This window comes from Ambystoma mexicanum, chromosome 11 (genome assembly GCF_040938575.1).
Source record: "Ambystoma mexicanum isolate Mex_15411 chromosome 11, UKY_AmexF1_1, whole genome shotgun sequence".
NCBI lineage: Eukaryota > Metazoa > Chordata > Amphibia > Caudata > Ambystomatidae > Ambystoma > Ambystoma mexicanum.
The window spans coordinates 795234654-795247872 of NC_090934.1; the positions used below are offsets into that span (position 1 = coordinate 795234654).

Below are 13219 nucleotides of genomic sequence, written 5' to 3' on the forward strand. Positions count from 1 at the left end.
GTGCTTACCCCACACACTTGAAATGTCATTAAACATCACAAACTTAAAGGAGTTCAACTTTCAATCTCAAAACATACGAGGGGTTACCTTTATTGTGGGTGTTGCTTGTGACACTTGAAAGACCCCTTAACACCAACCCATCCCCTCCATCTCTCCTCCGGATACACAGGGCCCTGCTGCAGGGTAGTGAATGGAGAGGAAATAAAGTCAGAATTGTAAGGGAGAAAAGTAGAGAAGGGGAAGGTAGCATGAACACTCATGGGTCAGGTGAGTCGAGAATGAAGGAGGGCATACGTGTGAAGAGTTAGGGAAGATAGGAGATAACATGATTGAGCAGAGCCAGGTGAGGGGAAAAGGGTAAATGTGTAGAGAGAATGAACAAAGGCAGGAGAATGGGACAATAGTTAATAAGGCACAAGAGTACAGGGAAATGCAGGGTGAAGAGAATTTATGGATGGGCAAATAGAGACCAGGGAGTTCAGGAGTGTAAGGAGAATGGGGAATTATGGACGTCTAAACAGTCAGAGAGAAATGAAGAGTGAGGGAGTTCAGTAGCAAGGGATAGATGGGAGGCAAGTGAGTGAGGAATGGGCAGTGGAGGGGCAGCAATGTAAAGGCAACTGGTGTGACGTGGGTAAACGAAGGAGGGGACAATGAAGGAAGGCAGGTGAGTATGCGAATAGCAGCAAAATAAGGAAGCGAGAGGTATCTGTATATCAAAAAACCTTTGGCAGAAATGGAGAAAGAAAGGGGGTGAGGAGGATTAAGGGAATGAGGCAGGAACAGAGGATGACATAGTATTAAAAAAGAGCAGGAAAAGGTGGAATAGTAGAGAGGAAATTGCTAGTAAGGAAAAAAACGAGGGCAAAATCACTGTTATATTGGAGAAAATGGAAGCGGGAGGGAAATTAGTAAAAGGGGAGAATATTTGTGATGTGAGGTGGGCAGGTGCTTGCCATAACTGTCCACCTATATGCAGTCAGAGCTGCAATAGATAAATGAACAGGTAAACAATTGAAATGCAGTCACTTACAGTCACTTACATAACAATATATGCGCCAACAACACCCCCAGTTTCAGCTTTGTGTCAACCTCATTTCAATAAATCAATTAGAAGTTGAAGATCCAGACACAGGGGCATCTGGGTAAGGAGTATTGTCTCTTAAAAGGTGCAATTGGTGAGTGATAACACTTGGGAGGGGAGTATAATGCAGCATGCTGTATAAAATAATGGCTCAAGCAAATTACCTTATATTGAAATCTCCTTCACTGTGAATACCTTTTTTCAAACCAAATAATATTGTTTTTAGGGACACATTCCTTTGCAGGCTGCTACTGCAATTGTGCATTCAAGGTGGTGAAAACAAAGCTATACATGTCTTTTTGCTTGGCCTATTTCTATAACAATGTACGTAATATCAGGTTGGTTTCTTATGTTATATGTATACTATACGAGGCATTGATAGAAAAACAAATGATTTCTTTTTTTGAAACACAAACCTTAAAAAATATTTACGTGGCCTTTCACTGGGAAGATATGTAGTCAAGAGTTTAAATCAGGTCCAAATACTGATTTCATCACTTTAACAAAATGTGTGATCCTGGGCAAATCATTTAATCTCACTGTGCTTGATCTGCTGACATTGGGTGGTGCTAAAAGTCATTTAGTTTGCAATTTCTGCTATGAGGAAACATCCTCATAGTTTACTAAACTATTGAGTCATTGTATACGTATAATAGTGAATATTTATATATTGTACAGCATATTATTCTCTTGACTTACATGTGAAAACTAATGTCTTTACCAAAGATATCCAAGAGTATTGGAGACTGATGTCACTGCTTGTATGTTATTTACTGTGATGTTGCTACTGATCGTGCCAATCCATATTGTGCAAATTAGGGCTTTGCATATCATTTGCTAGACAGGTCCGGGAGACAAATTAGAACATATCAGTTCTTTGTATGCCTGTGAATTTCTTGTGCTCTGTATATGTTAAAGAGCCTCAGGGAGGGGGGCTCAAACAGCTGCCACTATTTTGGCTGTCTTACTACACAGGAACATATTTCTTTTATGGAATTAAATGTGCACTTTGCCTTGTGTTCATGTCACAGACTGCCCTTTTACGGCTGCTGTCACCTTAACTCAGTGGTATTCGAATGCTTTCACAACTAGCCTCCTGCCCTCCTTAGTAAATAAATGTTTCTGAGCTCCCCTCCATAGGGTTGGTCCCCCATAGGGGATGGGTGAGTGAAAGGATGTCCAGGGAGGTCCAGGCTCTTTAAAATATAGGCAGATTTTCTACCGCTTTTATTATCTATTAACAGTAGCCACCGTAATCTGTTTTTATATTAAAAGCATTCATCTTAATCTTATTTTAAAGAGTCTGCCCCGTGGAGCCCGGGACATCTGGGGAGCCTACTAGTTTGAAGACCACTGACTTAACTGAAGGCTGTATGATTCAATTAGCGTGTGAATAGAGGAAAGAGGAGTTTAATGAATGAGGAAGGTTTTCATCATGACGCTGAAAATGGGCATTGTCCATCATCAGGAAATGTTTGGTATGATGAAATGTTGCGGGTGGGAAGAGAGCGGGAAAACGGCACATGTTATGTCTGTTCGCTCATCCCACACGTAACTGGAACGACCAAGCTCTTCCTACCCCAGGGTGTGTCGTGTGAGGAAGCATAGTGTCTAATGCACCTATGTCTTTGCAAGACGAGGGCTTTATTGCAAGGGGCAAAGGTGACCATACAGTGGGTAGATGAAGCGGAATATGTCCATGCAGACAAGTATGTGAAGGTAACAAGAATGGCTGAAAATAAGGAAAAACAAAACATGGTAGTGGAGTATATAACATAAGGTTCTAAAAAAGGGGAGCTGAAAATAAGCAATCACAACAAATTAAAATGAATAAATGAAGAGGGACAAAGCATTCTCTGGTGTCACACAAGACCATTAATGAGAATAAAAGCGATGGTGTAGTATTGTGGGGAATGGAAGGGGGGAATAATGCAATGTCGTGCAGAAGGGTTGGTGGTATATGAGCAAAGAGTAGCAGCCCAGGTGAATGACAACTGCAGGGCAATCGAGGGAAAATATGTACATGCTTTAACTTGGCTACATGATAGACATCAACCAGTTGACATAAAGAGCTTTACATGGTTTCCTCTGTGTTTCAGGTCGAGTAGGTCCATTCATCTGGGGACTAACACAGGATGTGCCATGGTGATGATAAGTGTGGTGCTGACGCAGGGGACGGCTGTCATCATGGATGTGTTGTGGAACTGTTGCTTGAAGGCCTATACCCAGCTTCCGCCTGATTGGAGTTAACTTTGTGCAATTGTCACCCTGCACAACCCTTCCTTAGTGGTGCCTCGAAACAGCACTGCCATGAAAATTATGGAGAGAGTGGTCAGCAAGCTCAAAAACAGAAATCACTAAGAAGAAAACAGGGGAATAATTACTTTTCTGAATAGAGTGCTGAGAACTTGGCCGCCATCCCTGTTGAGTTTTGCTTGTTCTCCAAAGATGCAAAAATGTTTATGTCTTTGCTGCTTGCAGGTGTACAGGCTGCAGCCAATGCTAAGTGGCTTCAGCTCACATAGTACAAGCTGTTGCAGCTAGTTAATTCAACAGCAAACAGGTTAAATTCAATAAAGGAAAAAATGAGGGCACTACGTTTGGTGGGCCACCAGAACCAGTATGTTCTGGACCTTTAAACTACTATTGAAGGTGGCGTCTGTACAAAATTTGAAAGCAGGTGTTGCACTATGTGACCCGATAGAGAGGCTTCTAATGGAAAACTAAAAGGAGCTATAAACAACATACAGACACTCTACGAAATATTGAAAAGCAAGGCTAATGGAGTGCAATCAAGTAATTGGCTGGATGGCATTGTCACATGGGTGCCCACCTGCCTTTCTGGAATTTTTCGAGTGACTGTTCCCACATTAATGCTCATTCTCATCACCTTCTGCATCGGCAAGCACCTTTTTAGATTTCATACTAACAAAGAGGAACTGTTATGTTACCCATGAGCATCAATACGGTCACTAAAAAATAACGGTACTAATGGACTAATTGGGGAAAGTGGGGGGGTGATGTTGACGGGTGGGTTACAACACAGCCTGAGGATTTCAAAAACTATGAGCAATGCTGGATATCATGTCTCAAGGACGGAACAGGGTGTATATGGATGGGGAACTTGTTGGAGGGTTGGGAAGAAGCAGGGGGTGATACGAAAAGGTTGGAAAAAAATGTGATCCACAACAACAAGGTAGCAGAAAGGGAACAGGAGTAGGAAACAGAGTTTGTTATGGACACATCAATAAAAAGGGGGAATAATGTGATAAAAATTTACCAGCTGCAAGAGTTGCAATCTGAGGGAGGGGGGCTTCACTGATAACTACAATGCAAATTCAATGTAAGACGGAGAAGACACAAAATAATGATGTGCCACAATTAAAGAAATAACAATAATAAAGATGAATGACAGGTAAGTATAACACAAATTAGTTTTAGGCTGAGGCACTGTAAATAGGCCCCTAAGCATGTTTTTGCAGAAACATGTGTTTGTTTCATTAATTTACTCAGAAGCTGCAGCTGCTGGTGGCTTATTGCAAAACCCATGATTCCAGGATGGCTTGGTAGGAGGCAAACCATGGGCCTCATTATAAGCATGCTGGTGCGGTAACAACGGTGCTGGTAAGCCTACCAGCATTGTTGTTACTGGACCCGCATACTCCGAGTCTGTGTGCGGCTGCCGTCCTGCCCCCCTGGTCTGACCTGGTGGGCAGAACGCCAACCACTTGCAGACTTTCACGGAGGCACCGACACCGTTATTTACATTGCCAGTGCCTCTGTGTTCCCTATTTCCATTGAGTTCTATGGGATTGGGGAATACCATTTTCCGACGCCTGACTTCCCATACCAGCAGGGTTAGAATCCCCCGCTGCTACCGGCAAGCCAGGAGCCAGAATAATTCATGAGTCCGGTGGCAGCCTGCCAGTTTTACCGGCCAAAAGGCAATGAATACACAATGATTTTATAATTCGGTATATTTAATTTACTAAGCTTGATCTACTAAGCAGTTTCAAATTGTCCCTGAACTCATATCTGCCTGGGAAGACGGTCGAAGAAGTGTTAGTGTGATACAAGAATACAGTGACTTGTCTTTGGTTCAAGGCTCTGTAGTGGTGGAAAGTTCTTTCTCACGAGAATGGAGATGAGATGACCGGGATAGATGAAACATTTCTAATGGTCTTTCAAATGTTTCATTGAATTGACATTACAATGTAGGAACTGACGGTTGTCTCTAGGGGGCCAGGGTTGGTGTCACCAGGGATGGTGTAGCCAGGTCTGCAAGACCCAATCACTGAAAGAAATGTTTGTCCATCTATAGAGGTCTAATATGCATTAACCAATCAGCTATGTGTGGGGAAACTTGTTATGTTGCTACATGCCTAGTGTACATTATATTAGATGGTTACAAAAGCTTCCAGTTTAGGGGCGTTTCTTTGACAGCACCTTTTCATGCAGTTCTGTTCTGCTTTCTGTTTGAATATAGCTGTGCCAGCGGCATCAGGGATCCTGAAATAAAACTGTGTTAATTCTTGCCTGGCCTCTTTTTAGACTACTTTTGTTTACTACTTTTTTGTAATTCTTAGTGGTGAGTTCCGAGACGAAGCCCAACACAATACAATATAATAAAAAGCCAGATATATGTTTGTCCGATGCATTCATACTCAGTAGAGACTGTCCATTTTGCCTGTTGTCATCACTAGAGGGAGCTTTTGCCTTAGTAAATAAGCTGCTGCCTCAGGAAATATGTAGGGCCAGATGAATGTTTGTCCAATGCAGTTCTCTCCTCATGCACTTTGGCATGTGTACACAGGCTTTCACACTCGTGTTCAATATAGTGTTCTTTGCCCTGGTTCATATCTGAAATCGTATGATTGCCTATTGCCCTTATGATGTAATGTTATAAAGGGGCCTAGTTATTATTTTTTTTTAGGTCTGGCTGAAGTCAGCCTGAACTGTTCTTCTAGAAGAACAAATAAAACAACATTAGATTGCAGCTCTGAAAAACAAAGGTCCAAGTGGGAAGGCGAAAGGAGGATTGCACCCATTCACCTATGCTTTGGTTAGCCACCACCTCATGACTTCTCTGAATGAACCTGCTCTTCTGCCACTGTGCCATCCATGGCTCTTAGCTTACCCTTACTCCCTGAAGTTGGCATATGTCTCATAATCTGCCTCTCTGGTTAGCAGAGGTTAAACAAGTTTGTGGTTGAGGACTGTTAAATCAAGGTAATCTCCCATGTAAGAAGCAAGTACTCAACCTGTGAGCCAAATACCCAAATTAGAATTAAATCCACGAGGAGGGAATTCCTGCCATGGTGCCTTCAGCTCATTAGGGGGATGCTCAAGCACAGCTGCTCCCCACAGCAATGTCATTTCAGCCCTCTTTTGTTGACGGTCACTGTGTCTTTTGATTCCTGGCCAAAGCTATTCAGGTTTGTTTACTTCTCTTTACAAAACTGCTTGAGATAGTGGCCTTTTCTAATTCCTGTTTTTTCTGGCTTTTACATTCAGATATTAAATACTGCTCTTGGATGTCCAAAGCCGAAGGCAAAACTTTGAACTTTTAAGACTGGAGAGGTCTGCCTGCTATTTTTTGCCCCTTTTGCTGTTCAGAAATGCATATTTTTATGTGATGCTTAATTAACCCTCTACATTTCCTACTGGTCCCTTATGACCTGCTGGGATATTATTAGTTAATGCAAAACTACAAGTACCAGAATAAACTAGGACTGGCTGATTGGCTCAAATCGATAAACAGCACTTTAAATCATATATTTTTTATTCGTCAACTCAATTGTACATCAGTGTCAGATTAAACAGGGGGTGGGGGAAGGGGGAGAACACCTGTTACATATGGGTATCTTCCTCAATCTTTATTTTTTCCACACATTCAAAGATGGGTAGCCCCACATTTACAAAGGGAAGCCACATCTACAAGTGCTAGAACACGAATGAGGCCACTTGTGGAAGGAAAAGCGTATGTCTGCCCCGGGACAACGTAGGAGAGGTACTTCTGCATCTAACACTTGAAAAGAAAGCACACCCTCTCTCTACAAAGGTGATTAAAAGCAGATCATAACTTGGAAAGTACACAACTCAGAACTTTTAATCATATGTCTCTTTTGAACGTCCTACACTCTGGGTTAAATGTATTAGCATTTGGCTGCTAGATATGTTTTTTCTTAGGCTTTGTTCCTGTATTGTTTGGCTGTTCCTCAGTTGATGTCTTAATTAGATCAACGCGTCAGGCTAGCATGTGTTCTTCCATGTACCTGTTTGGATTCATGTGAAATAAAACATGTTATACTTTTATTATCAGGATATCAGCCTTTGCTTTATTTTGTCTAAAGGCTACATGTGTGTATGTCATGTGACCAGATGATGCTGGCAGGTAATTTCATTGTAATTGCTTGTTTGCCTAAGATAATAAACTCCTATTACATTCTGTAACCCCAGCCAAGAAAACCTTTAATCTGGCAAAAACAACAAATGCACCTGCAAGTTCATAAATGTATTGCAGTTTCAAACGGGTGCAATCATTTTGAATAGATTAACAAAAAACGGTCAAAACAAATTAAATGAAAAAAGAAAATGTATATATACAAAACTTAAACAACTCGCGGTTGGAATATGCAGACAAAAGAAAAGGGATAATTCATATTGAAATGAAAAACAAGTTTACTGAAAGCAGAAAACAATGCCAGTTGGGAACACCGTTCTGAAATTAAGTGTAGTTTCTCCGAAAAGAAGCCACTGGCTCAGGTACCATGGGGTCAAAAAACAAACCTCGGAATTATTTTTTTTCTATTAAAATGAATGAAACCAAAGTAAACCAAAATTAACAATTTTCTATAAAACAAAAGGATCAGATTACAAAAATGAAGTGCAGTTTGTAAACTAGTTGGGGAGTTTGAGAGAGGGTGGCTTTTGATGAGGCACCCCCTTAACCTAGAGCTCCTTCTTTCTATCTGCAACAGCATGGGTCCAGCAGGAAATGATAGCCCTATTGTGTCATTTCCTTATCCGAGAGTAGTAAACCAGAAGTCAATATAATCGTAGAGTTGTATTTATGTAGACGCGAACCATCGAACCATCAAACACTCTTATCTGTACAAGCTGCTCAAATTCCAGTTCAAAAGTTTCTAACAATTTCGAGCTTTAGCTCTGAATGGTTTGCATCGTTCAAGCTGTTAGAAGGGTTTAAATCTGATTGGAACTGGTTTCACCCATCACTTTTACTTATCAGCATTTGCATTCAATTATAATCTCAATTACTTTGCTTTCGCTATTGCTTTACTCTGTAAACCTCTACGAATGGAACAAATATCTCAAGTTGTCAATGATTAGTTGTGTGTTGTCAGCCTTCACTGGCTTTTGAACCTAATGTAATGAATGTGTCTTTTTTCTTTCTTTTTATATTCTAATGAATAAAGTTTAATAAAAACTATTTTACAATTTTAAAAAAGTACTTTTATAATTATCAATGCATACCTTCAAGTGATCAATGTGGTGTGAGATAAAAAGCGAATAAGGGATGCATATGAAAAAAAACTTGGAATACAAGCACTCTGCTATACATTCTATGCCAAGATCAGAGATCTTGAGTTGCCCTATGTCAGGGGCCTATGTTACTGCAGTCCTGCTTGTTGTGCATTTTGTAATTGTGGTGTCACATTTATGATGAGGTAAGTGCACACAATTACATGTTCCAGATCAGAGCTCTCGAATAGATCCAAGTTGGGCAGGCACAGCACCATACAGTCGTGTGTTTATCCTCTGAATTCAGCCAGTTTTCATTTTTCTTTTATTCTCATATTGATAAATTGAGTCCCCAATGTTATGTTATGTTATCTGCACTTGTAAAGCGCACGGTCGCCCGAAGGCATTATGGCGCTGAAGAGGGAGGTCTGACCTATCAACACAGACACACAAGGCAAGGTGCTAGAAGAGAGTGGTCTTGAGCGCTCTTCTGAAGGCAAGATGATTGGGAATTTTCCTCATTACGGAGGGGAGATCATTCCAGAGAATGGCCGCAGCTATGGAAAAGGCCCTGCCTTTTCCATAGCTGTCTATCAACACAGACACACAAGGCAAGGTGCTAGAAGAGAGTGGTCTTGAGCGCTCTTCTGAAGGCAAGATGATTGGGAATTTTCCTCATTACGGAGGGGATACCATTCCAGAGAATGGCCGCAGCTATGGAAAAGGCCCTGCCTCCAGCCTTAACACGATGATATCTTGGGACAACAAGAAGGTCCACAGTGGAAGAGCGTAAATCCCGCTCTGGGAGGTAACGAGAGAATTTGATCTGTAAAAACTCTGCCCCTTGACCGTGGATAGCCCGGTGGACTATACACAGGGCCTTGAAGCGGACACGCTGGCAGACCGGCAGCCAATGGAGTAAGTGCAGTACCGGGGTGATATGGGTTCCATACGGAGTACTCGTCACCAGCCTAGCCGCCAGCTTCTGTATATGCTGTAGTCGTTGTATCAAGCCAATAGGCTGCGACAGGTACAGCGAGTTACAGTAATCTAAGCGGGAAATAATTAGTGCTGCGACTAACGGAGAGCGCAGAGGTTCGGGTATCAAAGGTAGAACCGTCTTCAAAGCTCTGAGTTGGTGGTGACCAGCTTAGCACACAGCCCCTACTTGATCAGACATGGAGAGGGAGGCAGAGAGAATAACACCCAGGTTTTTCACTTTACTTACTGGGGTGGGGAGAGGACCCAGGGAGGAGGGCCAGAAGGCAGTGGTCCACAGTGAGGGATCCGGGGGGTAGCCCACCACCAGCACCTCGATCTTGTCCCCATTGAGCTTGAGCCAGTTCTGATCCATCCAGTCGCCAACGGCCCTCAGTCACAAAGGCACGACGAGTAACAATTGAGGCCGTGGGCATGGATGAGGCATATCAGTGCCCCGATGTAAATATTAAACAAGATTGGGGACAGTGAGGAGCCCTGTGGGACACCTCAGGTGAGAAGACAAGACAAAGTGGGAAACAGAGGCATGGCAAGAGTCTGAGTGCGTTCTGATAGAAAAGAAGTAAACCAAGCAAGAACCTGGCCAGATATTCTGATCTGTTCCAGGCGTGACAACAGAATGGGGTGGTCGACCGTGTCAAACGCAGCCGAGAGATCCAGTAGAATTAGTGCTCCGACCCCACCTGAGTCAACCAACATTGACATATCATCCTTCACAGACACAAGCATGATTTCTGTGCCTCTACCAGGTCTAAATCCTGCCTGTGCAGGATTGAAGACCTTTGAGGATACCAGGAAGGAGGACAGTAGGCGGGTAATTAATGATTCTAATAACTTAGAGAGAAAAGGAAGCAGAGAGATCGGACGAAAATTTGGAGGGACGGTGGGGTCGAGTGAGGGCTTTTTAAGAAGGTGGACAACCCTCGCAGATTTCAACTCTGGGGGGGACAAGTCCAGATTGGCATGAATTATTTATTGACAATGTGAGTTCAACCAGGGGATCAGGAGCAATCTTTTTCATGGTTTCAATGGGAATAGCATCCTCAGGAGAGGATGATTTGATTCTTTGATTCTTTGAATAGCCGCTAGAACTTCCGCCTCGTTGAAGAGGGGGAAAGACAACCAATTAGTAGAGGGTTTAGTGGAGAGGACACGGGGCAGCTTAGAAGCATTAGGAATCGATGTGGCCAAGGATTTGGAAATATTGGTGCAGATAATTTCAATGTTATTAATGAAGAAAAGAGAAAGATCATCGCACAGCTTTTGGGACAGTTCAACCCTTGAGCTGAGGGTTTCAGAGGAGGCTAGTGACTTCACAATAGAGAAGAGTTTTAGGTTGACATAACGCTGTTTCGATCTTACGAGAAAACAAAGTGGCTTTGGCGGCTTTGATATTAGCCAAGTAGATTGAGAGAGAGGACATATAGAATTCTTTAATATCGGGATCATCATTTTTGCGCCATTTCCGTTCCGCCTGCCTTAACTTCAGGCGGGTGGCTTTAAGTTGTTCCGAGAACCAGGGTTGGGAGGGTAACCTGCGGCCCTGAACCAATTTCAACAGGGCACAAATATCTGCGGCATCTAGAAATGACTAAGAAAGGGAACTCAGCGATAGTGGCTTTAAAGGGGCACCGTTAGTAATTATTTCATATCAACCATGCACCAGGGGCGTAGTAACTTTTTTGGAGGTAAAAGCTTAGTAGGGGTGCTCACCGATTTAAATGCACAGGTCACTAAGTGGTGGTCGGACCATACCACAGGTTTCCGAGTCCCAGGGCACAGCATTGACTTCTTCGAGAATACCAAATCAAGGGTATTACGATGAATGTGAGTAGGGCCTTGGACCAGTTGGTGAAGTTCGAGATCAAATAGACTATCAAAAAAGGAGCATAGCTCATTCGATCTGGGTGGGTTAAAGCGAAGATTGAAATCACCTAGCACCACTAAATTAGTGTATTGTAGGTTCAAGTTCGCCACTAACTCAAGTAGAGATTTCCCAAAGTGTCCTATAGGACCAGGGGGGCAATATATGAGCAGAAAGTGACTAATACAAGAGCGTGAGGTAACGCATCTAAAAAACAGGGCTTCCATGTTGTATTTATGGGGGCAAGATAGCTGAGTAATAACATATTCAGCACAGAAGATGGCAGCTGCTCCACCTCCACGCTGTGGGGGCAGGCGGTCGTGGTGGATGATACGATAGTCAGAGGGTATAGCTTGAACCAGAATTGGCACCGAACTAAGCACCAGCCAGGTTTCTGTGAGAGAGAGCAGTGCGGGTTGCCTACTAGATAGTAGTTCCAGAATTTCACCAGCATGGGCAGAGAGAGACCGAGTATTCAATAGGAGTAGAGTAGGAACTCCAATAGAGAGCTGTTTTCCAGTGGTAGTGCAGGTGGAAGCAGAACTGATAAGGATAGGGCTGCTGTTCCACCCAGCTGGCCATATTGTATTGACTGGTGCTAGGGAGAGCAGGATGCTTCTATCAAGCCTTCCCCCGTCCCAGCCCGGCATGGACGGGCGCAGACGGGCTTGCCATTAGCGTGCCTTTGGCATGCTGACGGCATGCCCGCTGCGCCCGTCCGCTGTACCGGCGAGGGCCTTTGCACATCTATCCCTGAAGCGGGATGAAAGTGAGGCAAGTCACGCCCACTTGATGCAATCACCAGGACTACCCGGAAGCCAGCGTCCTTAAAGCAACATGAGACAGCTTTCAATATGTTAAATTCAATATGTTAAAAACACGAAGCACGAAGTGCATTCAGTCAAATAAAAAGAACAAAAAGAACACGTTACTTGCAGCACCTTGCCTGAGAGGTTTTAAATGGCAGTCCTAATAAGGACAGCTCTGCCTCTCTCCACGGTCGCACAGGAACGCTAAGAAAGATATCCCTGAAGTGGGATGAAAGTGAGGCAAGTCACGCCCACTTGATGCAATCACCAGGACAACCCGAACCCGGCGTCCTTAAAGCAACATGAGACAGCTTTCAATATGTTAAATTCAATATGTTAAAAACACGAAGCACGAAGTGCAATCAGTCAAATAAAAAGAACAAAAAGCACATGGTTCAGAAGTTATCTCAGTGCGTTAAGCACTCATTGCAGAGATATGTGCTCCAATGCAAGATTAGAATAGAACATTCCAGCAACGCTGGCTGGGCCTTTCCTGTGCCTGAAGGTTATAAACCTACCAGCATATGTCCTTAGTTTTGCAGCCCAACACGTGCTATGAACAGCAATGTACCTGCACCAGATAGGGGTTGCTATAAAAACTAACATTTAATCTGGTTGGTGAAGGTCTAGAAATTGTCTTGTTCAGATGGGGTGTTGTAAAACCTAGGCAATCACCTGCAACGATGAGCATAAACTGTTAGTCCAAGAAGTATCCAAATTCAAGATGGTGGAAACATTAATGCTTGTATCCTGGCTTTGCCAGCCAATGATACAATGATCATGGTCAAATCATCCAATATCTCTTTCATTACTGTGCTGTCTTCTGTGAGGTTTGCTTCCTCGCATGCTGGTGGCATCATTTAGCCCGTTACTTGATTGTCTCCTTACATAGGACTTTTGAGTGGAAGGGGTGGTAGACAGAAAAGAACGGACAGGATGTTGCAGGCATAGGGGAAGCATATTTCACAAAAAACTTTGCTT

At 43.1% G+C, this 13219-nt stretch overlaps 1 protein-coding gene across 2 annotated transcripts in view; it reads right to left on the bottom strand.

The window, feature by feature from the left end:
* TUB (TUB bipartite transcription factor) overlaps window positions 1-13219 on the bottom strand; it is a 1920898-nt gene that overhangs the window by 940620 nt on the left and 967059 nt on the right. The window lies entirely within an intron of this gene.